Below are 27,864 nucleotides of genomic sequence, written 5' to 3'. Positions count from 1 at the left end.
ATGGCAAAACATTCACCCCCAGTCAGTTTAGGATATGGTTCAGCCGAGGACCTGTCTCAGAATGATGGGAGCACATCATTTGCATACAATACTAAGAGGTCTTTGTCGCCAAGTCCCAGTCAAACCCTCAAACCTGTGCATCACAGAGGGCCCAGGCCGCTAAGGGTTTCATAGTCAACACAAAGAAGAGGGGGGAGAGGGGACAACCCTGCCTGGTGACCCACCGGAAAGAAAACCTAGGGGACAGAACCCCATTGATTTACACTTGGGCTTATGCCTGATATCATGGCTCCAACTCCATTTTGGTAAGGGTTTCACCCAAGAATGACCAGCTTATAGTATCAAACGCCTTTTCAAAATGTATCAGGAGCATGGCTGATGAGTCCCCCAGAGACCTAAACCTGTTTAGTGCTAAGTGCAACCTTTGGATGCAATGGCATGTACTGCGATGTGGAATAACCTCCAGTGGTTCGGGAGCACCAATCGGGCTAATACCTGCGGGAGGTGATAAGCCAAGTGTAAGCTATGTAGTGATAAGAGAGATAGTCTGATACAAAGCTCACCGGTCATGTGAGCGTCCCGGTTTGGGTAGGATGACTAGAGTTTCCAAGTCCACATCCTTGGGGAAGTGCCCCCTAGTACTTGCCTCAGTAAATAAGTCCAAATGGGTAATAAGATATAAGGCCTGAGCTTTTGATAGTATTCCATTAGGTAGCCATCCAGGCCCGGTGTTTTCATGGAGTTTTGGTCCAATAATGCATTCCCCACTTCTTCAGTCGCGATTGTGTGGTCCAAGGTGTGCAAACAGGACATTGGGACGTCTGTCACCAAGGAGGTGGCAAACTTGCACCTGAGATGTACCTTCTGCAAGTAAAGCGTTTTATAATATTTGGTAAAGACCAGCGTGACACCTTTAGCATCTTTCACCATCTGATCAGTTACATTCAATATATTGGATACCACCCTGGACTCCTGATCTTTGTAGCTACCCAATGCAAGAGTCTGTTTGATTTGTCTCCCAAATCATAAACCCTCCTAAGGGAGGCCATCCAACATTTACAGGCTTCCCCCATGCACAGCTGACGCTGGGGCGTCCTATTAAGAGCTAATTGCCCTTGCATTTGAACTGATTGTTTACTTGGGTCCACCCATTCCCAGGATAGTATGGAGGTTTCCAGATCCCGGATATTGGTCTGTTTATTCACGGCCCACCCTCCCTGATATAAGAGGGGGCTATGCCCCTCATTGTGGCTTTACAGGCCCCCCATAATGCCACAGCTGACTCCACTGTGCCCTTATTTTTAACAAGGAATGCTTTATGTTCCTCAGGCAGGTATTCAGTGATCCGCTTGGCAGTGAGGAGCCAAGCACTGAGATGTCACACCGGACGATAGTCAACTTTTGGGGCTCCAAGGTAAGATATCACCAGAGCGTGATCTGATATTCCTTGGGAGAAAATATGTGATCCTGTAGTATGTAGGAGGTCTAGGGCGGGCATAAACAGATAATCAAGGTGAGCATGTGATACGTTTGATGGTGATGTGTGGGTGCATTTGTGTTTCATAGGGTTCCAAATGCGCTAAGAGTCGCTCAACCCAGCCCACCTGCCCATTCTGCCAGACCTTTTCTCTGTCTCAGGGGCCTTTCCAGGAGTTTATGTCCATGATGTCATTAAAGTCCCCCCTAAATGTTTACACCAAGGGGTAGGCACAAATTAACTCCCAGAGGGTCAGTAATGTGGTGTGGAGCCAGCGGTAAGTGTCCCTCGTGAACTTACCGCTGGGCAGGGTCTTGTGCAAGAGGATGGTAACCCCTTCGAACTTCACGAGAACCGTGCATGGTAAAGTCTGTCATCCCTTGTAGGCCAGGAACGGACAGTTTGCCTCTATATATGGGTTTCTTGGAGCATCAGGATATTCAAGTTATATCTATGTACAAATTGTAAAAATGGTCCCATCTTAATCTGATCCAACAATCCATTAACGTTCTATGTCATGACAGAATGCGCCCCATGATGTTAGTGACGGTTGAAATGTAACATTCCCCCATGGTGTTTGCTCTCCCCTAGTGGAGAAAACCCAGCAGGGCCCACATGGGCCGTCTTGCGGAGGTAACGGTCTTGAGAAAGGGAGGCGGGAGCTCTGTACTGAAGGGGGGTGAGCAATGAACCAAAACCAACAGCCCTAAAAATTACAACAGAAAAACAAAACATTTATCCCACACCTACCCCACCCTATACTTTCCACCCAGAAAAGCATCTGTCACCTGTAGTATCCTGCTTTTCAATGACATGGTTTTGTTTCTATTATATGTTATGCATTTCCCCTTTAACTTGCTTGTATCCATTTCATTATTTGTGTTCTAAGTTCCATGATGTAATCGCTGTGAGGACAGTTACTCACTGTTGATGCTGGTAGAAGATCTGCATGGATGTGCTCTTTTCCTTGGAATAAATCTATCTTATTTTACTACAATTCTTCTTCAATTCATTTCAAAGATACTACAAAATTGGCGACGATATTGGGATCTGAGAAAAAGGACTTATCATCTTCTTTTTAAACATTTTTTTAAGTTAGATTTTTTTTATGGCAACTTCGGAAATTTCTTCTTCTACAATTGGATTAATATAACAGCACTCACAGCATATTCTTCTTCTACTTCTATCAAGGTTGCAGCATAATATTTGGAAAATGTATTTCACCTCAACAGTACTACCTATGCTGTTTGGTTTTCTATTCTGGAAATAAAAAAGGAAACCTCTTCACAAAAGCGTGAGTGATTTCAGTTTTTCCTGCTTCTATTTTCAAGTTAACTCGACATTTTCGTCGTAGTATTAATTTTTTCTGAAAGTGTTTACCTCTGAATTAAGTTTGCCATTTTGTGCGCATGCTTCTGTTGTCGGACTCCTAGCAACGCGTGTGTGCACGGATCAAGCGCTCGCACCACGTCACACGTTGCATGTTGCTAAGACACTTTTCAGCGCTACTATCGGCATAACAAGGTCACTTTACGTAACCTCACGTTAAGTACGTGCCGCCATCTTGGATTTTTAGGGAAAAGTTACGAGTGAATTCAAGAGCACATCCTTATACTTCTTTCTTCATGCTTCATCGTCTTCTACGATTTAAAGCCACAGTGTAAGTACTTTCTTCGTGTTTTCACACACTGTTTCTGCAATCTGAAGCCAGAATTTAAGCACTTTCTTTGTGATTTCATCCTTTGTTTTCTGCGATTTATAGACAGAGTTTAAGTACTTTCTTCGTGATTTCACACTCTGCTTTCTGCAATTTTGAAGCCTCAGTGTAAGGTTATTTACAACGATTTTCTTCTTGACTTTGCATTATTTTTCATTATTAATTCATAACAAATTTTGATTTTCAAGTAACTCACGTTTACAAGTAAAATGAGTAACACTAATCCTAGTGTTAATCCTGCTTCTACAAGTACTCCTTCTGTCAATGCTAATTCTGCTTCATGTATTAATATTAAAATTAGTACTCCAAAAGAATTCTTAACATCTCTTGGTGAACCTATCATCAAATGGCCTGAGTGGAAGGAGTATTTTCTTAATTATATCGCTACTCTTGAGGATAATGTTGGAACTTTAACACCTGAGCGTAAAATTAGGATGCTTTTACATGGTCTTGGCCCGGAAGGTTTAAGAGTGTAAATGACAAAACCAGATAGGTCAGGAGATTTAGATATTTTCAAGACTGCAATTTTGGATTTAATTGAACATTATCCCCTACAGTGTGTATTAGGGTCACCAGACGTGCTTTCTTCAAAAGGAAACAATTAGAAAATGAATCTGTGGAAGAGTACGTTTCTCAATTAATGTTGTTAGCTATGCATTGCAAATTTTGAGTTTTGCATGATGAACTTATTCGGGATCAAGTTGTAGTTTGCTCAAGAAATAAAAGCATTCAAGATAGACTTTGGATTGAAGGTGAATCTTCTTTGAAGGATGTTATCGCTTTATTAAAAAAAGCTGAACTTTCTGCTAGAAGTTAGAAAGCCTTGTCAGAGCAATCAGAGTCTACCACTACTACTTCTACTCCTACTGTTAATAAGGTTTCTGTCAGCAAAAATAGTAAGGATACATCTATAAAAAGGAGTAACAGGAATTATTTTTACCAGAAACTGTCTTATAAACAATCTTTTAGTAGAAATGAATCTTCTTTTGCTTGTTTTCGATGTGGTGACAAGAATCACAACGCTGGATGTGAAGAATGTCCTGCAAGATCTGTTAAATGTTCCAATTGTGGAATTTTGGGACATTATGCTAAAGTTTGCAACAGGAGTTCATCTCAACGACCTAGAGTTGCTTGTGTTACTGATTCTGATTCTTCTGATTATGATTCAGACGTCAATGTTGATGAAAATAGTAAAAATGAACCTTTGGGGTATGGTTAAGTTTGGCAGAATTCCTTTACAGGTTGCTGCGGACTTGTGTCTGCTTACATTTAGAAAAAAAAGGTTATACTTGTAATTATATAGAACTGTTGTGGTACCATTATTTAATATTTTAATTTAGAAATACTACTGTGTTCTGTATATTGTATTTCATTGCTGATGGTCAGTATATTCTTGTGTGGAAAAATCTTTACATGTTATTCTTAACTTCAACAGTCCAGAACTAGTTTTAACTACTGAAGTTTGTGAAGAAAACATTTTTTGGGTCTTAAAAGGGTTTTCCAACGTTATCTCAGGTAAGATTTGTAAATTCAAAGGATTTCCACATAGAGGACTTTTCCTAAATACTTTCTGTGGGTTAAAGTCCATTTTATTTTATGAGATGCTGTGTACATGTACCTTTATCTGAAGATAATCCTAGTTGAATGAACAAGAATGAAATGTTTTATATGATTTAGATGAGGTCAACGAAATTTATGGAGTTATTTTCTTTTACATATTTTTTTTGTAAGGGAGAAAGGAAGAGTTGTGTTTAATGTTTTTGTTTTTGAAAAAGGGAGGATATGTAGTATCCTGCTTTTCAATGAAATGGTTTTGTTTCTATTATATGTTATGCATTTACCCTTTAACTTGCTTGTCTCCATTTCATTATTTGTGATCTAAGTTCCATGATGTAATCGCTTTGAGGACAGTTACTCACTGTTGATGCTGGCAGAAGATCTGCATGGATGTGCTCTTTTCCTTGGAATAAATCTATCTTATTTTACTACAATTCTTCTTCAATTCATTTCAAAGATACTACATCACCCTCTCCCAACATAAACACCGAACTTACTTGGGGATGATGAACCTAGATGGTCCACATGAATCACTCAACCACCTCCCCACGGAGGAACACGCTATTACAAGCTCCTCATGGATACAGTGGTGCTGGGATGCCATAAAGAAAAAGTTAAAGTCAAAGGATGTTAATCCTTGTTAAGGACCTGCCCCGGGCGTTTGTCTACGTCATCAGTTGGGTCCATTTGAATTTCCTTTTGCTCTCCCGTTCTTTCAGCTGATTAGGTATCCCGGTGCTCCACTTCAGATTCAGTGAATGCATCCACCTCTGATACACAACCCCACCCCCTGCCAAAACAGCTGAAGGTCTCACATGAGGGATCAACCTAAGTAGGGACTATCTCTAACCTAAGGATGGGGTACAATTTGGGCTGTGTCAGGTAACAGACACCTTCTTTGCATCCTCCATTCGGAGAAACCAGCTTTCCAATTCCTTTGGTGTCAGAGTAAATCCTCTGGGGAAAGAATGTGAATGGATGGGTGGAAGGTACAGGTTCTATTTGTATAAGAACACTGAGCCTCCTTGAACCCTCAGTTTCACAATTTGTTTTAATTTTAATTGTTTTTAGAGCTTTATATAGCGCAAACTAGACCCGAGACATCGGGTATCAGAGCGCTTTACATGAGCACCAGTTTCGTTGCAGATGAACACATTCATTTTTTAGGCAAGGGGAGATTAAGTGATTTGCCCAGAATCACAGGATGTTGAGCGTCATTGCAGAGGCTCGAACCCGGTTCCCTGGGTCCGAGGTCGACCGCTCTAGCTGCAAGGCTGTATCCTTTGCTTCAATAATGATTTACCACTAGCCTCTCTTTCACCCTTATCCACTGTTGCCTCCTCCTCACCTAAGTCTGCATCTCTTCAGGGTCTCTCGCGGGATTGGGAGGCTCGTGGGAAAACGGCGGATGCAGGCAACTGTAGCCATGAATTCGAACAGCCATAAACTCGATCGGGGCACATTAAGTGCTCCAAAAATGACTGGAGAAGCACTGATCTCACAGTTGCTAGGTCCTGCACAGCTAAAGGAGCACGAGCAGATTTCCCTAGTCTGGAGCAAGATTGTCTTCTGGAAGTAGAGCGTTGGCTATATTGCTTATTTTTAATACTCTCAAACACCTTCACTTGTATATCTCATATAGGTGACCTGAACCCACCCCTGGTAGAATGCTTTGCATGTTTCCCAGGGTTCCTCAGCATGGTGTCTCTAATTATAAAAAACAAACTTACCCAGCAGTACAGTGCGCAGGGAGGAGGAGCAGGTTCACATGATGCCTAGTCAGTAGAAAGTCGCATGGAGAAAGCACTAGAACAACAGAGGAAATTGTGTTTTTCTTGGATTTTTCAAAACTGTAAGATACAGTTAGGTGGGATATTGAATATGGAATGCAGCTTAAGTATGTTTTGTCTTGAATGCTAGGTACAAGGAGCGTGTTAACCCAGGCACATTTGCACCATTGTGCAAGGGTACCTGCATTGCGTTGAGTGAAAGACAAGTACTTCTGGCCCACAGGGTATGAATGAGATCTGCCTGCTGAACACTGACGAGACCTACCTTCGTAAAGATAGTACTGTATTCGAAAGGCATTATTTAAAGCTAGAGCACAGAGGGAAGAGGAACATGTGGTGTGTATGTCCTTGCTCTTAGAAGGTTGATGTCTATATCTACATTTGAAACCCCTACTTAGGAAAGTCCTAAGGAATAGTTAATGTTAAAGTACAGGAGTAATAAAAGGAGGGAGGGATGTTGTGTGAAATACGACCTGACATTGAATGAGGTTTTGGTGGTAGTGAAAAAATCTAACATTTTATAGCATGCACTGGGGTTATCAATAAAAAAAAAGAAAAATGGAGCTAAAGAAAATACCAATAAGGATTTAGAACAGACTATACAAGGGGTATAAAAGAAAGAAAATTCTGTGTTCAAAAAAGAAGGCAGGTAATTCAAAAGTGGGTGTGGGGGACGGAGAAAGAGGACACATGTTGAACTCGGGGGTTTGTCCAGCTACTCGAACATGTAGGAAAGGGAAATATTTTGTGATATGGCTGGGTGGTCTTACTCTGTAATATTATCACAATAGCTCAAAGATGGTCCATGGATTCAAACTAATAAATCCTTAGCCCAGTCCTGGTGGAGTGGCAAAGATCAGTCAGGCTTTACTAGAGGAACATGTGTTAAGCATTTCAGAGTACCAACATGGATGATGAGTAATTGACACAACTCAAGAGAATTCTGACACCAATTTATACAGATAGAGTGCATTTTTTATCTTATTTTAGCCACCAAAATGAACAGGATTTCATTCATGTAACCGGAGTTATGGATTTTTGAAGCAGTATTAAATCAGTGCAGTAAAATACATAGACAAAACAACATTGCTTTCAATGGCAAAATCCACTAGTGACAATCAACCACTTTCAGGTCAAGTACTTTGAGCCCTTATAGGGGTATGGTCTTGCAGGCCCCAGGACTGGCCACAACAGTCACATCAATTTTACCAAGCCCGTGGAGTTTGGGTACAGAGTTCTTCTGGCTGTCCTTGGGGCTGAATGGGGGCCACAGGTGGTGCTGTTTTTCCCACTTACACGGTGCTGCAAGAAACAAGATGCAAAAACACAACAGTTTCACAGCTGCTGGCATCGGATGATGGTTGCATGATGGTCTCTGTAGTTGCAGGATCAACTCTGGGGGGGTTGGTTACTGGACTGGTGACCAACAAGCATTGGCAGTGGTAAGCACAACTAAAAGCTTTAGGAACTTCACTGGGTCCGGGGGAGTGATGTAGCTGCCAGGGGCTTATGGGCAGGCAAGACTACAACTCCCACAATGCACTCGATCACCTGGATTTGGGGGATCCCTCGGAGGGTGCGATGGACAGCAATTCTTTAGATCCTGTGATTGTTTTTACCTGCAGTCTTCAGGGGACCAGTGACACTAGTCCAGGGGGGACTAAGGGTGCTTCTAGCTTCCACAAGGGTCCCTCTCTTCCGGATTGTTGAGTTTTAGCCAAGGATGAGGTTCGTTCAGTCAGTTCCAAGTCAGTTGCCTCAGGGAAAAAGTATCCTTCTTTTACTTTGAACTGCTGGGCAAAGTCCTGTTGTCGGTAACACAGGTCTCCTCTTGGTCCTTCCGTGTACTTAGTTGATCAGATCTAAGGTTCTGTTGTCAGGAGTTAGATTCTAGATTTAAGGGAGTTAGGGGTGTGGGAGTTCGTAGCCAATGGGCAGCTAGTCTGCCCCTGAGGTGACCATATCCGGTGGCGTAGGTACCCTTTTCTACTCAGAACCTACTCTTTCTGCCCACCTAAAGATGGCAGAATTCAACTTTAAGTGCACAGACCAGACGACCCACCAACCTACCAGGGGTTTACACCTCCTGCATAGCTACACTGGGTTTTGCACTGGTGTAAGCACACCTGAGGCAAGGGTAAGACTTTTTCCGATTCACTGCTCTCATGTGCCCGTTCACTAGACATCTAGTGCCCAGCCTTTGTCTCTGACTACTGGGAGTGATCACACTGCCTGGCAGGAGGTGAGTTTCTTGTCTTGGCAGCAGCTGGCGCAGGAAAGTGGGGCTGGTAAGCCAGAACATAGTAAATATGAATGCAACCAGGGGCAACTTCCAAGGTGCCCTCTGGGTGCATGCCAGGGCACAACAATCATGTCAGGGGTGAGAAGGCACATTGTTTGATACTAAACATTACTTATTTTAGTGGTACCATTACAGAGCTGCAAACTCGAGGGTACCCGTTTGGCAGCCTATGTTATCCTATGGACCGCTAAAACATATAGTGGTTTCCAATGTGGAACGCCACTATAAGGATATATAGGCTTGCACTAACATGTCCACACCTTAAATCTAATGTACCCTGCCTTATGGGCTGAGGAGGCCTTCTGCAGGGGTGCCTTAAATACATTAAAAGCACAGTATGTGACTGTGTCGCACATGGTGAGGGAACAGTCAAGTTCGAGCAGTTTGCACTGCTCCTGCAGCCTGCAATGGCAGGCCTGCTGTCAGTAGGTTCCAGGGGTCACCCGGGGTGCACAAACACATGTTGGAGCCCTGAGGACATCTTTACCACCAATGTCCTGAATACCCCTTCTATCGTATAATGGGGATTATATAAAAGGGGGGGGGGGAGAGCTTTTGCCAATTTAGGATTACCAAGTCAAACATAACAGTTTTAGGAGAGAGCACAGGCACTGGGGTCTGGACGGCTGACTCCAGTCAGAGTCATAACAGTTAGCATTTGGAGTAAAAGTGGTGGTGTAGGAAAGTGACTCTTTTTGCATGGTTAGACCCCTATTTTTGCATGATGACTGGTGTGATTTTGAATTGTAATTGCACTGGGTCCCTGCTAACCAGGTTCCCAGTGCGAGATCACTTCCCAAACACTGTTATCAGAAGGCCTCCTGGGCTGAGGAGGCCTTCTGTAGGGGTGCATTAAATACATTAAAAGCAGTGTATGTGACTGTGCCACACATGGTGAGGGCACAGTCAAGTTCGAGCAGTTTGCACTGCTCCTTCAGCCTGCAATGGCAGGCCTGCTGTCAGTAGGTGCCAGGGGTCACCCGGGGTGGCAGTAGGTGCCAGGGGTCACCCGGGGTGGCACAAACACATGTTGGAGCCCTGAGGACATCTTCACCACCAATGACCTGAATACCCCTGCTACCATATAATAATGACTTATATAAACGAGGGGTAAAGCTTTTGCCAATTTAGGATTACCAAGTCAAACATAACAGTTTTAGGAGAGAGCACAGGCACTGGGGTCTGGGTAGCAGACTCAGTGCACTGTCAGAGTCATAACCATTAGCATGTGGAGTAAAAGTGGGGTGTAGGAAAGTGACTCTTTTTGCATGGTTAGACCCCAATTTTTGCATGGTGACTGGTGTGATTTCGAACTGTAATTGCACTGGGTCCTTGCTAACCAGGTTCCCAGTGCAAGATCTCTTTCCCAAACACTGTTATCATGATTGGCACAACTTTCAGCTACCCCTGTAAGTTCCTAGTAAATGGTGCCCCTGGTACCTAGGGAATAGGTATTGAAGAGGGTCCCACTAGAGCTGCAGCACTGGTTGTGCCACCCCAGGGACCCATCACCAAGGCAATGAACTTTGCCATTGCAGGCTGTGTGTCTTGTTGCAGAAAAATCCAAAGAGTCGACATGGTGCTCAATATATAGGTAAGTCCCCTCTACTGTAGACCTTTAACCCTAAGGCAGGGTACACTATATCCTATGTGAGGACATATCACCATGAGCCAATATGCCCCTACAGTGTACAGTCTATTCTGAGATATTGTAAGTACACAGGACAGTAATGAAGAGTACATGGGCTGGATACTTGTCAACATGGGTTACATAGCTCCATGATGGCTTCACTGAGTTCTAGGATGTTTGGTACCAAACATGGGGTCTTAATAAAGCCTCACTGATGCCAGAGTTGCATTAATTAATACATTCACAGAGGAAACACTTTTAGAGAGTCCTCAAAAACCTACCAAGCATTGGCGTGGTCTCTGACTTGTTTTTCCCAGCCTGTAACTACCAAACATGTTTCTTACTTCATAGGGTGAGAACCAACTCTTTTCAGAGGACAAGGACAAAGCCTGCTCTGGGCAGAGGTGCTTCAGCCCTCCTTCAGGATAGGATGGCCTTCCTGGGTGGGAAGCTACAATGGTGATGCCACCTTTGATGTACAACCCAGAAACCTTCAGATAGTGGGGGAAGCCAAACCCACTCTCCTGCTCTACTTTTAGCAGGAGGAAAGGTGAAATAAATAGTTATATTAGGAGGAGTGTCCCCCACTTATCCTACACCACTCCCGGGCTGGGACAGGTGATGTAAGCCCCTCCCCTGGAATTCCACTATCTTGGGATGGTAGATAAACAACCTATTAGGGGAAGGGAAGTGCCTCTTTCCACAGCAAGTGGTCACTAAAGTGTGTAGACACCCTATAGTTAAGTAGCCCTTTGGCGACTACCTGTCTCCCTCCTGCCTCCCTCATGCCCCTAAATTCAATATTTAGGTGGCACCCCAGGACCTGAACATCAGATTTGACGGACAAGAGAAGCCCAGGACAAAGAAGACCTACTGCACGAGAACTGAAGTCCTTCTGCAGAAGAAAAAGGTGCCAACCCCTGCCTGCTGCTCCTAGGACTCGAAAATCACTGCCTACTGTCTTGCCCTGAACCTGAAAGGACTCCAAGAATCCTGGAGAACCTCCAGCCCGAAAGAAATTGACATGAAGCTCCCTTGGAGTGAAGCTATCACTCCCCTTCTCCCCACAATCACTGACTAAGTGAAGTCCAGTTTGTTGACTTGCTGCTCCCCAATGACATTGACACCGCAGCGAAGCAAAAAAGGCACAACAACTCCCGAGGGTCAGATTTGCCTCTCCACCAAGGAGGCACCAGGACCTTCCGGAGATGCAGCACTGGACCCCCAACGGCAAACACCAAGAAAAAGTGTCCACCCCGGACTCCCAAAACACCAGAAGCAAGCATCCATCAAGGCACCTGGGACCCACTTCCTGAGGGGTCTAGCTGTCCCAAGATCACCTCTCCAAGTTGCATGCTCCTGACCACGAGGACCTCAAGACACACGACGCCTGGCTGACCTGTTTGCTCTACACCGGTACCCACCGGCCCTGGAACCGTCTAACCAGCTGAGCCCCTCAAGCCCTTGCAACCTTCTATCTCGAAGGTGCTCCACCGTACTTCTCTGTACGTCCTCCTGTTCAGTGTGTTTTCAAATGGCCCCCTGGCTTCCAAGCCCCTCTGCAAACTGCTCCTGGCTGATCCGGGACGCTCCCAAACTTCTCCTGCTGGAACTTTGGACCTGGACCCTACATTAACCTAAAACAAGAAGGTGAACTTAGTGAAAGCAATGCCTGATTTTCTATGCATTTTTCTGGTTGCCCCATTGTTTCCAATAGTCCGTAAGTGCGTACAGAAGTGATATATTTTCCAAACTTTGCAAAATTGAAACTTCAAAAGTACTCACCTTAGAAGTGTGTTCTTGGTCTTATAACATAAATAAAAATCGATATTATTTTTATAAATTGAGCTTGGATTTATTCATGAGTGTGTATCTCATTTATTTCCTCTGTGAGTACAACAAGAGCATTTTACCCCTTTTTACCATTTGGGGATTTTCTGGTCTCTATGCAAAGCGTACTTCATTTTATTACACTTAGGGCCTGATTCCAATCTCGCTTGGAAGGGTTCCGGCCAGAATCTGTAGCGAGGGAGTCCGATTTGTATACCCAGTTTCCGAACGACTAGTGCCACTGTACGTGTGAGCAAGTACGATGTAAATATCGCCTCACGCTCCAAGTGACTCATACCGTCAGCAAAGCCCTCCAGACAACTACAACATGGTTGACTTGCGCAGCGCAATGTGTCCGATTTCCGAGCGACCAAGTACGATGCACACGTCGATCAGCTGGATCGAGTCGGAGCCTCTGACTCGAAAAAGCTACGGGAAGTATACTTCACTTGGGGCCCTCCGAATCGGTCATGAGGGGTGCCCATGGGCTCCTGATGCGAGCAAGCACAGTGTGGTGTGACCATAGGGTGTGCGCTTTTCCCGACCTACTCATTTTCTGCAATGGGAGCCTGTGTACGCGTCTGTTCGCAGGCTCCTATAGAATTCAATGGAAGTCCGAGCGAATCGAGTCCGTATGCTTAAGGATGCATCGTACTTGCTAGCTCGGACGCCCGCATCACGTTTCGTCCAGAAAGCCCTCCGGATCTGAGCCGCATGGAGGGTTTTCCAGGTGGGATCAGAATAAGGCCCTAAATAGAGAGCCAGCTTCCGACAGGGGGTGACCATACAAAAAAGGGCACTTTCCTACATGATACCTCCTAAACGAAAGGTCATGACCATCTAACTTACCCAAGGTAGTTCTCATCATCTAAGTGGAAATACCAGGAAAGGCCATCTGCATTGGCATGGTCAGTACCTGGTGTGTGTTCCGATGTTAAGTCCATACCCAATAGGGAAATGGACCACCTCAACAGTTTGGGGTTTTCTCCTCTCATCTGCATCAGCCATCTCTGAGACCCTTGAAGGGAATCCCAAACATGTAGAATCTCAGCTTCCTGAAGGACGAAACCACAGCAAAGGCTTCCAACTCAATGGCACTCCAACACTGCTCTCTAGTGAGGAATCGCCAACTGATATAGGCAACTGGTTGATTCTAGCCCGCATCATTGGTTTGTCCTAACACTGCCCTAATTCCATGGTCAGACGTGTTTGTTTGGACAATGAACTCTATTCCATAGGCAGGTGCTTTTAGTACTGGTGCAGTGCACATAGAATTTGTCAGGGTGTCAAAGACCTTTCGGCATCCTGTGGTCCATAGCCTTCTTAGGCTGCTTTAAGGAGGTAGGTTCAGTGAGTGGGGTCACAATGGCTCCATACCCTTTCACAAACCTCCATTAGTACCCAGTCAAGCAAAGGAATGCCCTGACTTGAGTCTGAGTTTTGGGAGCTTTCTAGTTCAGAATAGTCTGAATCTTAAGTTGTAGAGGTTGTATTTGGCTTTCTACTGCACGGTGGACCAAATATACTACAGAACTCTGCCCTATCTGGTACTTGCTGGCCTTGATAGTTAGGCCTGCCAGATGCAGGGCCTGTAACACTTCCTTGAGATGGACCAGGTGATCCTACCAGGTGGAGCTAAAGACAGCCATGTAATCTTGATATGCTACATTGTAGTCATCCAATCCTGAAACAACTTTATTCATCAATCTTTGGAAGGCGGCAGGTGCATATTTAATCCAAAAGGCATCACTATGCACTGGTAGTGGCCTTCTGGGGCTGCAAATGCTGACCTCTCTTTTGCTCCTTAGGTGAGTCCAATCTGCCAATACCATGATGTTAAATCAAAGGTACTCCATAATTTGACTGCACCAAGCTTGTCAATCAATTACTCTGCTCTTGGTAGGGAGTGGCGATGGGAGCTACGTACGCACCAAGCCTAGCAAACATCTATATGGACAGCTATGAGGAGGAACACCTCTATTCACAAGACAACCTGTACATCGATTCCATAGCTGTCTGGAAAAGGTATATAGATGATGTCATCATGATCTGGTCAGGCACCGAATCCCATCTACAAAAATTCTTCACCTGGCTTAATAAAAGGAGAAAAGATATCCAATTCACTATATCATATAACCGCGACACCATTGACTTTCTGGACCTGACATTCAAAGTGGAGAACAACCTTATCTACTGTGATTTATTTAGAAAACCGACGGAGAGGAACACATTAGTGAAATACGATTCATGTCACCCCCGCAATTTGCGAGACAATCTGCCCTACGGTCAATACCTCAGAATGAGACGCAACTGCACCAGAACGGTGGACTTCTTCAGAGAAACGGATGTACTCACTAAACGACTACGAGAACGAGGTTACCCACAGGGTCTCCTAAAACATGCCAGAAAAAGGGTATGGTACTGCCCAAGAGACCAGTTGCTCACTCCTAAAGAGAAAAAAAAGGCACTAACAATCTTGTATGCGTTACCACCTTTCACTCAAAGAGCAACAGCATAAAGAAAATCATCCGGAAATACTGGAACCTGGTGGCCCCAGAACTTAAGATGGAAGAAGGCCCACTATTTGCCTTTAAGCGAGGGCACAACCTTAAAGACAGTGTGGTAAAGGCCTACTTGAACCCCGAAGACAACCAGACCTGAGAGACCACCTAGGACTACCACCAGTGTTGGGTCATTTCAAATGTGGCACGTGCAAAGTCTGTCCACTATGCATGGAAGGCCCAACACTAACCCATGGAAACAAGACGCACAAACTACCATCCCTGACGAACTGCAAAACCTCCAACGTAATTTACATTATCCTGTGTCCCTGTAATAGGCCATACATTGGCCAGACAACGCAAAAAGTCAAGCTGAGGATCCTACAACACATGAGCCGCATCAGATGTAAGACACAAGGGGCTCCGATGGTAGAACATTTCATGACCCACAACCATCCCGTGGAAAGTCTCAGATGGAGGATACTTGAAAAAATCAATGCAAATCCAAGAGATGGATCAATGTCAGCTGCACTAAACAAAAAAGAATGTAAATGGATACACATACTAGACTCAGTGGCCCTTGGCCTTAATGCACATGAGGAAATTGCCAATCAGATGGGCCTACTGTAATCCCTCAATGATTGTACACCTTCAATACAGGACCCGTCGAGTCAACTGGATACACCTCTGTGTTATCCTTATCTAGACTGGACATTTACTCCACATTCTCAGTCACTGGAGATTTTTCAGGTTATACCACTGTGTCGTCCCAATCCATACTGGACAATAACTCCACAATCCCGATCACTAGAGTACATATGAGTGATGGACACCAATAGGCACCAGACAGAACCTATATAACATGCAACCATAATTGTAACCGAGAATTTATGTGCATATGTTCTAGCGCTCAACTCCACACTCAGTCATTGTTGAACTGTGTAATTTTACTATGTATGTAATTCTCACGTCACTTTGACTGTTTTTAAGGATGGCATTTTTAAAGATGGCATTGTCAATATGCAATTCACTTTCCCCTCCGAGCATATCGCGGGCTAAACAAATCGCCCCCAATGATATGTTCTTACGAAATATCTCACAGCAAACATAATTCCTAAAGGCCTGCAAGTCAAAAACGAACGTGCCATTTTCATTGACGTGCCACGATTCAGAGAAGGCTTCAGCTTTGTGGCGAATAATTGCTCCAGGCACTGGATGGTGCTAGGGGTGGAAACTGCAATAGAATACGTCAAGAAGCTCACGCAAGAGATAGCGAACCTCAAAAAGGTAATTCTGGAGGATAGTGCATTGACCAACACCAAAGAAGCACTAGAACGGGCTGAAAAAGCACTCTCAGAATTTAACACTGTCACTCTCAACAGAAAGCTGGATAAATTGGCATAGGACATCAGGAACTACAACAAAAAATGCACATACCCGTACCTGGCGGACGAATACTACCAACAGGATCAACAAGGGTTCCTCACCAACAAGAGTAGACAAGGACCGAGACGTTTCTACACCTTCTCCCACTCTTCTGCCGGAAGCGGATCAGAATTGGAGTTCGACGGCCCCTCGACGAGCAAACAACCATTCCAGGCACCTCCTCAACAACAACAGCTTTTTTTAGACCAGGGCTACCGCCAACCCAGCCAGGGTGGATCGGCCGATCAAGGCTGGGGCGCCCAAAGGAGATGGAACCGAGGAAGAGGATCCCAGAGAGGGGCGACACGTCTGAGGTTCTTCCCCTCAGAGGGACACGGGGAGATTTCCACACGAAAACAGACGTACCGATGGTAACAGATAACTAACGCAGAAATCAACTTGATAGACCAAGGTATCACTGAGATACCTACAAGAACCATGACTTTGGCCATAACATCCACCACCACAGATACAACACAGAATATGACTATGCAGCAATTGGAGACAAATGGACAACCTTTACCCAACTCGAACCCCACCGACCCCATCATCAACCTCTCGGACCACACCATCACAACAGCAGAAAGAGGAGTGCTAAGCAAGGGACTGTCATTTGTGCCCACTTACAGACCAGACTCATTTACAACTAAACTGGAGTTACAAAAATTCTTCCGTATAGTGAGGTTGAAATATCACTTTAGAAGGAATATATACATACCAAAACCTACTGCTACACCATTCAAGCCGCCCTCCACATTCACACCAAGTGCATACTGCATGAGTCAACTGATCTTGGCTTTTGAACAAATTGTCATGCAAGAGGTGATGGACACATTAAATGAGAGACAATACAGTAAACACAATATGACTAAAGAAGAGAGATTGGCCATAACTGAACTACGGGAAAACAACTCCATTGTAGTAAAGGCAGCTGATAAAGGGGGAGCTATTGTATTGCAAAACACTCTAGACTATACCAGCGAGATTGAACAACAACTCGGGGTACAGGATAGCTACCAAACCACGGCCAGAGACCCAACTAACAGCATCAAGTCCCTCATTGAAACCCTGGCGGAGGAAGGTGTGAAAGAAGGATTCCTCAGCCAACCGGAGAAAGAATTCCTGATCAAAAAGGAACCCCGCATTCCCACAATATACACCTTTCCTAAAGTGCATAAATGTTTGGATAAACCACCGGGAAGGCCGATCATATCAGGATGTGGGTCAGTATTGGAACCCACCAATCAGTTCATAGACTATTTCTTGCAACCCCTTGTTCAACAAACCAAGTCCTTTGTACGTGACTCTACACACATTATACAGTTACTGGAAAATCAGCCATTTGATTGCAATACACAACTTATGGTAACACTGGATGTGTGTTCTCTCTACACATCGATACCTCAGAACAAAGCCATAGAGGTCATCAAGGCTACATTGAATAAACGCCCTGCACCACACTGGGTGCCCACTAGCTTCCTAGTGAATCTATTGGAGATCGCCATGAAGAGAAATTACTTCGTATTCAAGCAGCAGTTCTACTTCCAGTGCAAGGGAGTGGCGATGGGAGCTACGTACGCACTGAGGTTAGCAAAAATCTGTATGGACAGCTATGAGGAGGAACACCTCTATTCACAAGACAACCCGTACATCGATTCCATAGCTGCCTGGAAAAGGTATATAGATGATGTCATCATGATCTGGTCAGACACCGAATCCCATCTACGAAAATTCTTCACCTGGCTCAATGAAAGGAGTAAAGATATCCAATTCACTATATCATATAACCGCGACACCATTGACTTTCTGGACCTGACATTCAAAGTGGAGAACAACCTTATCTACTGTGATTTATTCAGAAAACCGACGGAGAGGAACACGTTATTGAAATACGATTGATGTCACCCCCGCAATTTGCGAGACAATCTGCCCTACGGTCAATACCTCAGAATGAGACGCAACTGCACCAGAAGGGTGGACTTCTTCAGACAAACGGATGTACTCACTAAACGACTACGAGAACGAGGTTACCCACAGGGCCTCCTCAAATGCGCCAGAAAAAGGGCATGGTACTGCCCAAGAGACCAGTTGCTCACTCCTAAAGAGAAAAAACCAGGCACTAACAATCTTGTATGCGTTACCACCTTTCACTCAAAGAGCAACAGCATAAAGAAAATCATCCGGAAATACTGGAACCTGGTGGCCCCAGAACTTAAGATGGAAGAAGGCCCGCTATTTGCCTTTAAGCGCGGACGCAACCTTAAGGACAGTGTGGTAAAGGCCTACCTTGAACCCCGAAGACAACCAGGCCTGAGAGACCAGCTAGGACTACCTCCAGTGTTGGATCATTTCAAATGTGGCACATGCAAAGTCTGTCCACTATGCATAGAAGGCCCAACACTAACCCATGGAAGCAAGACGCACAAACTACCATCCCTGACGAACTGCAATACCTCCAACGTAATTTACATTATCCTGTGTCCCTGTAATAAGTCATACATTGGCCAGACGACGCAAAAAGTCAAGCTGAGGATCCTACAACACATGAGCCGCATCAGATGTAAGACACAAGGGGCTCCAATGGTAGAACATTTCATGACCCACAACCATCCCGTGGAAAGTCTCAGATGGAGGATACTTGAAAAAATCAAAGCCAATCCAAGAGGTGGATCAATGTCAGCTGCACTAAACAAAAAGAATGTAAATGGATACACATCCTAGACTCTGTGGCCCTTGGCCTTAATGAACATGAGGAAATTGCCAAGCAGATGGGCCTACTGTAATCCCTCAATGATTGTACACCTTCAATACAGGACCCGTCGAGTCAACTGGATACACCTCTGTGTTATCCTTATCTAGACTGGACATTTACTCCACATTCTCAATCACTGGAGATTTTTCAGGTTATACCACTGTGTCGTCCCAATCCATACTGGACAATAACTCCACAATCCCGATCACTAGAGTACATGTGAGTGATGGACACCAATAGGCACCAGGCAGCAGCTATATAACCTGCAACCATAATTGTAACCGAGAATTTATGTGCATATGTTGTAGCGCTCAACTCCACACTCAGTCATTGATGAACTGTGTAATTTTACTATGTATGTAAATCTTACGTCACTTTGACCGTTTTTAAGGATGGCATTTTTAAAGATGGCATTGTCAATATGCAATTCACTTTCCCCTACAAGCACATCGCGGGCTAAACAAATCCACCCCCCGCTCCCCCCTCCCTGAGCTACCCCTGGGTTCCGCACCCGAGACGTCAAGACGTCACGTCAAAGGCACAAGCTTCGCGCGTGATACAGTACACGACACTCCGCCAATGACGCACTTGCGTCCTTGCGCCACACCGCCTTAAGCTCCATTCCAATGGACCGGCGGTAAGCTGACTGCCTGCAGCCGTCTGATGAGTAGCCGTGCCACAGACAAGCAACGCGATCCTTCCATAGATCTGGGTAAGCGCCGCCTACAACCCCAAAAACCCACTTGATCCCGCCGTATCCACCACGAGATATGCACGGGTAGAAGTCACTTAATCGAGAAAATAAAACACTTGTATATATTTGTACATATCGATTGCATTGGAATGTATCGTCACTGTACATATCTTTTCACCACGTGATCACTATTCACCATTGTCACACTTTTGCACTTTAAATTTATCTTGACAGTCATTGTATTTAATGTATGAAAAATCAATTTGAATGAATCTAATTCAGATAAATACAAAGTACAACGAATCACGCACACGTCTCCTTTTCATTCAGTGCAAGGGCCTGGTCTTGTGTTTTCCAGAGGGGTTCTGTTCTTTTCTTTGATTGCATTGAATAGCAGTCCTATGTTATCCAATACCATGGACTGTTAACCACTCGCTGGTATTTTGGAGCATGATGCATCTCCTTTCTTATGACCTGTCTGGTGACAGTTATGACATAACCCAGAAGCCTTTGCCTGATCCCAGTTTTTGCCTTGACACCCTTTGCCTTTGGAAAGGGAGATGTTTTGGTGCCTACCCTTCTGGGGGTCTTCAGAAAATTCCTTCTTTTTATCTTGTTTGTTGGTCACCCACTTTCCCTGCTCCGAGGTCTGTGGACTCTTTTTCTGATCATTGCTAACATGAGTCTTTCTGGACATCCTGACCTATTTGTCAGCTATCTTACCCAGCTCTCTGGGAGAAGACAACTTAAAATCCACCAAATGCTGATACAATTTTTCGGTGGTACAATTATTTAAAATGTGCTCCTTCATAATTGAATTATACAGCCCATCATAAGTTGCCACCTCATTGCCCTCAAAGCACATTTGGTGCTTTGAGTTAAGAGTCCACAAAGTCCAACCATGTTTGTTTTCGACCTTTATGGGTATCTCTGAACTTTACTCTATACTCTTCTGTAGTGAATTCAAATCCTTATGTCAAGGTATCCTTTATATTCTGCTGGGTCTCAGCTACCTCCTCATTAAGGGTCAGAAGCATATCTCTGCCCTTCACTGAGAATAACTCCCAAAGTAGAGAGCACCAGCACTGGTGTGCTAGCCTCCTCATTCTGAAGGCCCTTTCAGAGGCCGCAAAACATTTGTCATTATCATCACAATCACTAAACTTGGAGACAAACCCTTTGGGGGTCTTAGGGTCAAAGGATTCCTCCTTGTTCCGTGTATTAGTATTCTTGCCACCACCTTTGGGCCTAAAGCCCCACTTAACCCTTCTCTTTTCAGTGGCTAATCTCCTCTCCTCAAGTTCAAACTTTTTCTCCTCCAGGGAGATTTGGTTAAGCTCATCCTTAAAGAGACCTACTACCCTTCCAGTGGGGGGTATGCTAGAGTGACGTTTATCACTTCCCTCTGGCGAGGAGGGTCTAGGAAAGGGTGGAGAGTTGTGGTCTTCACTTTCTTCCCTAAAATTGGGCCAGGGCTTCATCCTCCTCCTCTTCATGATCTTCTTCTGATGCATGGCGGGCCCTCTCTATTCCCTCTTTCTAATAGAATTTGAGGAGCCTCTCCAGGTCCTCCTTATTAGCTGTCACTTTGTAGTTAATGCCCCTACATTTGTGCAACAACCTCAGATCCATGATCTTCAGGGCTGGTATGACTGTCAGGTCGACATTCTGACCAGTCTCAATTGCTCCTAACTTTTATTTAATGGTACTTTAGTAAAAATTTAGAAAAAACGTTAAAAACTTTTCTTAACTTACTAAGGGCCTGATTTAAATCTCGACGTGCCTCCCGTTGCGGGATTTACAAGTACTCCATGTAGCTTAAGGATTCCTGCCCGTCCTATTTAGATGTGGGCTGGCTGATCCTCTGTCCGTGTTGACAGAGTGTTTTCTGTTCCTTAAGAGGCTCACCTCTTTCGACATGGTGGACTCCACTGCTGTCTAACATTAACCTGTTGCCATGAAGATGGTGGGATAGAGCTGAGCCTATACAGATTTTCCGGTTGTGCTGGCATTGTCCTAGTGATGGATTCCTGATGGAGTAATTCCATCATGGGACATGTTCAACATTGTACTATTCCTGTGGTTTGTGGATGAATGCTAACATCCCACACCTGATATGTTTTGGCTAATTGTTTCACCTGCATACCACATTATAAAACACTCTCCATTTCAGACCATGATCCTTTGACATTCTAGTACAGCGGAGCATTATTCATAAGAAGTTTTTTAGTGAAGTCAGGTTTTTGTTTGCTTTCCATTTCTTGTTCATTTTTTCTTTTGTTCTGGTTTATTTTCTTGTGGGTTATTAAATGTATTTAAGTTTATCACTTGATAATGTCAGGAAGGAGAAATCTCTGTTTTACTGCATAAGAATTGTCAGTCATGGTGGATGAAATTATTAGAGTAAAGCCACAATTCTTTTGAGCCTAAGTACAAAACACAACTATAGCTCAGAAAAGGCAAATGTGGAACAGAATAGTTGACAGTGTGAATGATGTAGCAAGCAACCTGCGCACATAGGAAGAAATTAGGAAGAGGTGGAGTGACCTGTGGGGGAGAATGTGTTCCCTGGCCTCCAAGGGTCACTTGGAGACCAGGAGGACTGGTGGTGGTCTCCCAGCCCCCCTTACAACTACATCCCTGAGAGGAGAAGGTCTTGCCGATCCTACATTCTGAAGGCTTGACAGGAATCCCTGGTTGAGTGGAGACTGGTAAGTTATACTTTTGAATGTGTCACTTGACTTAAATGTCATTTCGCTTTTAATTTAGCTGTTACTGATTTGTTTGGCACCTTTTTTAAACATATAAATGTATATATCATTTCATTTTTGTTTTTTGGGCGGGAATTTGTAGTGTTGTTTGAATATTACTTTTGAAACTATACCCACCAGCACCACAAGCACAACATCCACAGCCACAACCACAGCAACCACAACCACCACAACCACGATACCCACAATCCCTACAACCACACCAACCGCCACAACACACATCAAACCCAACACACTCACACAAAAGCACACCTACACACAAAACAACACCAACTAAAAGCAAATGCACACACTCACCAGAATATCAAACACCAGCCAAAAACACACATCCGAACATACACAACAAACACCATTCCCAAATGCAACTGTCAAACATACACACATGGAAAGGGGCGACCACTCGGTCCCCCCGAACGTATGGTTGGGTGCCCCGATCCCCCCGGGAAGCCATTTTGGGCGGGAGGCGTGTCACGGCTGGTATGCCCGAAGCGGCGTAGCCGGGGCGCGACTTTTCCCGCCCAAGAGGGGCTGTCCTAGACACCTACACCGTTGGCCACGCCCTGTAGGCGGTCGGAGGAGGGTCCACGCCCTCCCGGAGAAGAATAAATGGAGCAGCAATCCAAGGAAGCATCCTCTTGTTCCCGTGCTTGGAAGCTGCACCTCCTCGTTGCACGTGAGCCCTTGACGGAACAAGAGCCAATTTTGAGAACTTGTAATTTTGTGTTTCTTCTTTCAGCGCCGTCGAAGCTTGTTGACCTAGGATCTCGGAATATCCGTGAACGATGCCTGGCAAGAAGGTCGGAAAGAAGGTCGGAACCGAGCAGATGCTTCGTATGCTGGTGAAGGACATGGCGGACATGAAGAAGCAGATGGCGGCAATGAATGGTGCGGGTGGGCCGAAGAGAGTAATCGGACCAGCATTGCCGAGAGTAGTCCCTAACGGGAGAGGTAGAAGGGCCAAGAAGGGGGCATCGGGTGGGGAGGCTCCGGTTCCCGAAGTACCTCCAGTGAACCCGGTCACTCCGATCGAGGCCCCGGTTCCGGTCCCGAACGCGGGACAACCGATCCCTGTGGTGGTCACTCCCGTGAACGAGGAGGATATGCCTCCTGAGCTGGCTGCCCAGTTGGCGGCATGGTTGGGCAGAGAGAACGAGGGGGCCACGGCTGAAGAAGCCAGGTCGATGATGAAGCAGTTGCGGCAATCGAAAGATGCTGCAAAGGCAACGTGTCCTCTTGTTTCCTCGCAGGTTCCCGTGGAACAACCAGTATCGGGTGTTGGTTCGGCAGCGACAACAGTCACAGCTACCGCTTCAGGTAAACAGCCATTGCCAATGGCGGGGGAGGGATCGTTACCCTCAAGGAGGGAAAAAATCGTACAACATATCCCGATTGAAGTAAAAGAAAGGATTTGGGCGGATAAATATGTGAACATGTTTTCCTTACTGACCGATCACTATGAGATTGAGCATGTGAAAAACCAGAAAGAGTTGTTGCATCCTAGTGTATGGCGCTCAAAGATGGCGGGTTTCAGAGTAGATGAAACGATCGCCAATTGGGCCAGAGCGTTTGGAATGTTCACTGCAATTATGGGGGAACGTAGGCCCGATTTAGTGGTGGAATTAGCCGGTTATCAGACACGTATTATGGAATACTATGAATTGTACGGAGGTAATCAATGGTATTGTTATGACAGCATATTTCGTAAGTCCAAAGAGCACGACTCATCCCTGACGTGGGATTGTTTTGACTCCATTTCCTGGCAAAAAATAGAGAAGTCAAACACGGCGAAGTCGCCATCTTTAGGCGGGAACGGGGTTGAGCCTTCCCGCCATTCTTTGGGGGCCCCCTTTCGGGCGGGTACAAGCAGTGATCAGAACACAAAGAATAATGGCAACTCAGGTAGGAAAGGGGTCTGTTGGAGCTTTAACAGGGGCAAGTGTTCTAGGCCACAGGGGTCATGCAGGTTCAGGCATGAGTGTACAGGGTGCGGGCAGTCCTCGCACCCCGAGAGTTCGTGCAGCGCCAAGACTGGTGATACGGGAGGTAGAGGAGGCGCCAAACAGGTCTAAAATAGACCGAGGGGCGCCATTACCTACCCCTGTTGATATTATGGCACTGATCCCTGGGCTGAACGAATACCCTGATTATATCTCCGCCGGGGTGTTGAGAGACGGATTCTCATATGGTTTCCGCATCCCGGCGGGGGATTTTCGGGGGGTAGCACAATGTAAGAACCAACTATCGGTTCAACAGTATTCGGCGGTGGTGCAGGCAAAGATTGGGAAGGAGGTGGCCCGAGGTCGGGTTGCTGGACCGTATGACATGCCACCAGTTGGCGATTTTGTTTGCTCACCTTTGGGAGTGGTCCCAAAAAAGGACCCAGGGGAGTTCAGGTTAATACACAACTTGTCAGCTCCGAGGGGTCTTTCGGTGAACGATGCGATTGACCCGGGAGTTTGTTCGGTGCGGTACGCATCCTTTGATGGGGCCGTCGCCATTTTGAATCGCCTGGGGCCCGGGGCGCTGATGGCTAAATCAGATATTGAGTCAGCGTTCCGGTTGCTCCCGGTACACCCAGATGATTACCGTCTCCTAGGTTTTATGTTTCAAGGACGTTATTACATGGATAAATGTATGCCAATGGGTTGCTCCATCTCTTGTGCGTATTTTGAGAAATTCAGTAGTTTTTTGCAATGGGCGTTCACAAGAGCCACGGGCTTTACAAATGTTATGCATTATCTTGATGATTTTCTGTTTCTGGGGGCAGCCGGGGACACGGAATGTGCACAGGCTTTGAGGGAATTCTGTAATCTGATGAAAGAATTTGGTGTGCCACTGGCACCAGGTAAGACGGTAGGGCCATCTACTACACTCGAGTTTCTGGGAATTGAGCTCGATTCTGTTGAGGGGTGCTTCCGCTTGCCCAGAGAGAAGGTGATGAAATTCAGGGCCTCGCTCGAAATATGTCTCGGCGAGAAAAAAGTAACTCTTCATCAGTTGCAACAGGCTGTGGGGCAGCTTAATTTTGCCCTGAGAGTAATCCCGATGGCTCGCCCCTTTTCCCGTTCTATCTCACAAGCCATGGTGGGCCTCAAGGAAGGGCACCACCGCACAAGACTGTCGGCAGAGGTTCGCCAGGATATGCGCATATGGCTGGCATTTCTGGCGGATTTCAACGGTCGTGTCGTATGGACTGATCCACCAGTTTCCTCAGAAGAACTGGGGTTGTGGACCGACTCGGCTGGGAGTGTAGGTTTTGGCGCCATATTGGGCAATCGATGGTCGGCACGAACCTGGCCTATGTGGTGGCACGATAATGGACTCACTAGTAACATTGGGTTCCTGGAGCTCTTCCCCATTCTGGTGGCCTTGAAAGCTTGGCCAGAGGGGTTTCGTGATCGCTCTGTGGTGTTCTGGTCTGATAATATGACCGTGGTTGAGTGCATCAATAATCAGGCAGCACGCTGCAAATGGATTTTGAGATTGCTGAAGGAAATAGTCCTGCTATGTATGAGACTAAACGTCCACTTTAGGGCAAGACACGTGCCAGGGGTATTAAACCAGGCAGCTGATGCACTCTCTCGTTCCCATATGCAGGCCTTCCGGGGTTTTCTGCCCTCAGCGGACTCGGTGGCGGCACCATTTCCCCAAGCTCTCTGGTCTCTCGGTGCCCCGGATTACAAAACCTCGTGGGAGAGAGTCTAGCACCCAGGACAAGGAAGACATATGAAGGGGCGTTCCGTTCCTATTGGTCCTTTTTGGGTTCAGCTAGGGGGGAGTACTGGGGGCAGGAGGAGTATGTCCTGAAATTTCTGGTATCATTACATCAGGCAGGCAGATCAGTGGCTACGGCCAATAGGCACCGAGCCGCCATTTCTTTCATGGCGCGGGCTCATGGCATCCCGGACCCCACATCGTCCTTTATTGTACAGAAGGCACTACGAGGGTGGCAACGCCTTGAGGGTCGTAGAGTGGACGAGAGACACCCGATAGGTTTAGAAAGGTTGTCCCTGTTAATGTCCGTACTTCCTGCGACATGTTCATCTCATTCAGAGACGGTGCTGTTCCGGGCCGCTTTTGCATTGCCATTCCATGGGGCTATGCGGGTAAGCGAACTGGTAGCAAAGAACAAGCAGGATACGGGGGGAGGTTTGTGTCGAGAACACATTCAAATTAAGGGCGAGACGATGGTGATCGCAATAGCCAGGTCCAAGACCGATCAGGGGGCGATCGGGGACAGTGTGTTAGTCCAGCGGATTCCGGGATCTCCCATGTGCCCGGTAAAATGCGTTGAGGAGTATTTAGCGCAGAGGGCGGCATCATGGGGGGGAAAATTGCTGAGGCACACCGACGCCACCCCACTGACTAAGTTTCAGTTTCAGCGGGTGTTAACAATGGCAATCGCGGCAGCGGGCTTGAACCCGAGCGATTTTGGGACCCATTCCTTCCGGATAGGGGCTGCTACAGAGGCTACAGCCGGGGGTCTGAGTGTTGAAAAGGTGAAACAGTTGGGGCGTTGGTCCTCGAATTGTTATAAAAGGTATGTGCGTTTGCACATGTTGTGAAGCTAATGTCATGCACTCACGCTTCTTGTTTTCTGTTTGGTTTACAGTTTCGCGAGCAGGCTTTGCGGGGCGGACTGTGCAGTTGACCTGACACCTGGGGACCACCGGCTGAGGAAAGAGTGGTGTGGGTCGTTGGCCACTCATACGTGAGGCGCGCCGCGGACGTATTCAAAGCAGGTGACATGATTCACGTGGCTGGGGAATACGGGTACAGGGTGACCTTCCACGGAAGGGGCGGACTCTGTATTGACCAGTTTCAAAGTTTTATTGAGGGACTGTTAGGGCGGACGAGGTCACCGCCATCTGTAATCATAGTACATCTGGGGGGCAATGATTTGGTGACCATTGGTCGACGAGTGCTTCTCGAGTTAATTTTGTCCTCAGTAAGTTGGTTGGCAAGAAAGGTCCGGGGCTGTACAATTGCATGGTCACACATGATTCCTCGGAAAGTGTGGCGGGGGGCCCTCTCTGTGCCAGCCTTGAACCAGTCGGTAAAGAAGGTTAATAACAAGTTGAGTAGGTTGTTTCGTACAGGTAAATTGCAGTGTATTTCACACGGGTGTATCCGGGGGGACCATATGTATTTGGCGGATGGGGTCCATTTGTCCCGGGAGGGAAATATCTTACTCATAGGAGACTTCTTAGCCTGGTTAAAGTGTTTTCGTAACCATGACCTTTAGTAGGAGCTTTGTGGGGGGTCCGGATAGCCGGTCAACTATCCGGCCTGTGGCGGTAAGGTCATGATCGGTGAGCAGTAATTGGAAGATCCCTAGAGGTGGGGCGCCACCCAGTATGGATGGGAGCGCCCGGGGGGAGGCGGCCATTGGCCCCTCACACGGGGAGGCGGTACTCT

The sequence above is a fragment of the Lissotriton vulgaris genome, chromosome 8, assembly GCF_964263255.1.
Source record: "Lissotriton vulgaris chromosome 8, aLisVul1.2, whole genome shotgun sequence".
Lineage (NCBI taxonomy): Eukaryota > Metazoa > Chordata > Amphibia > Caudata > Salamandridae > Lissotriton > Lissotriton vulgaris.
The sequence above is the reverse complement of the archived record's forward strand: the minus strand, read 5'-3'. Positions refer to the sequence as shown.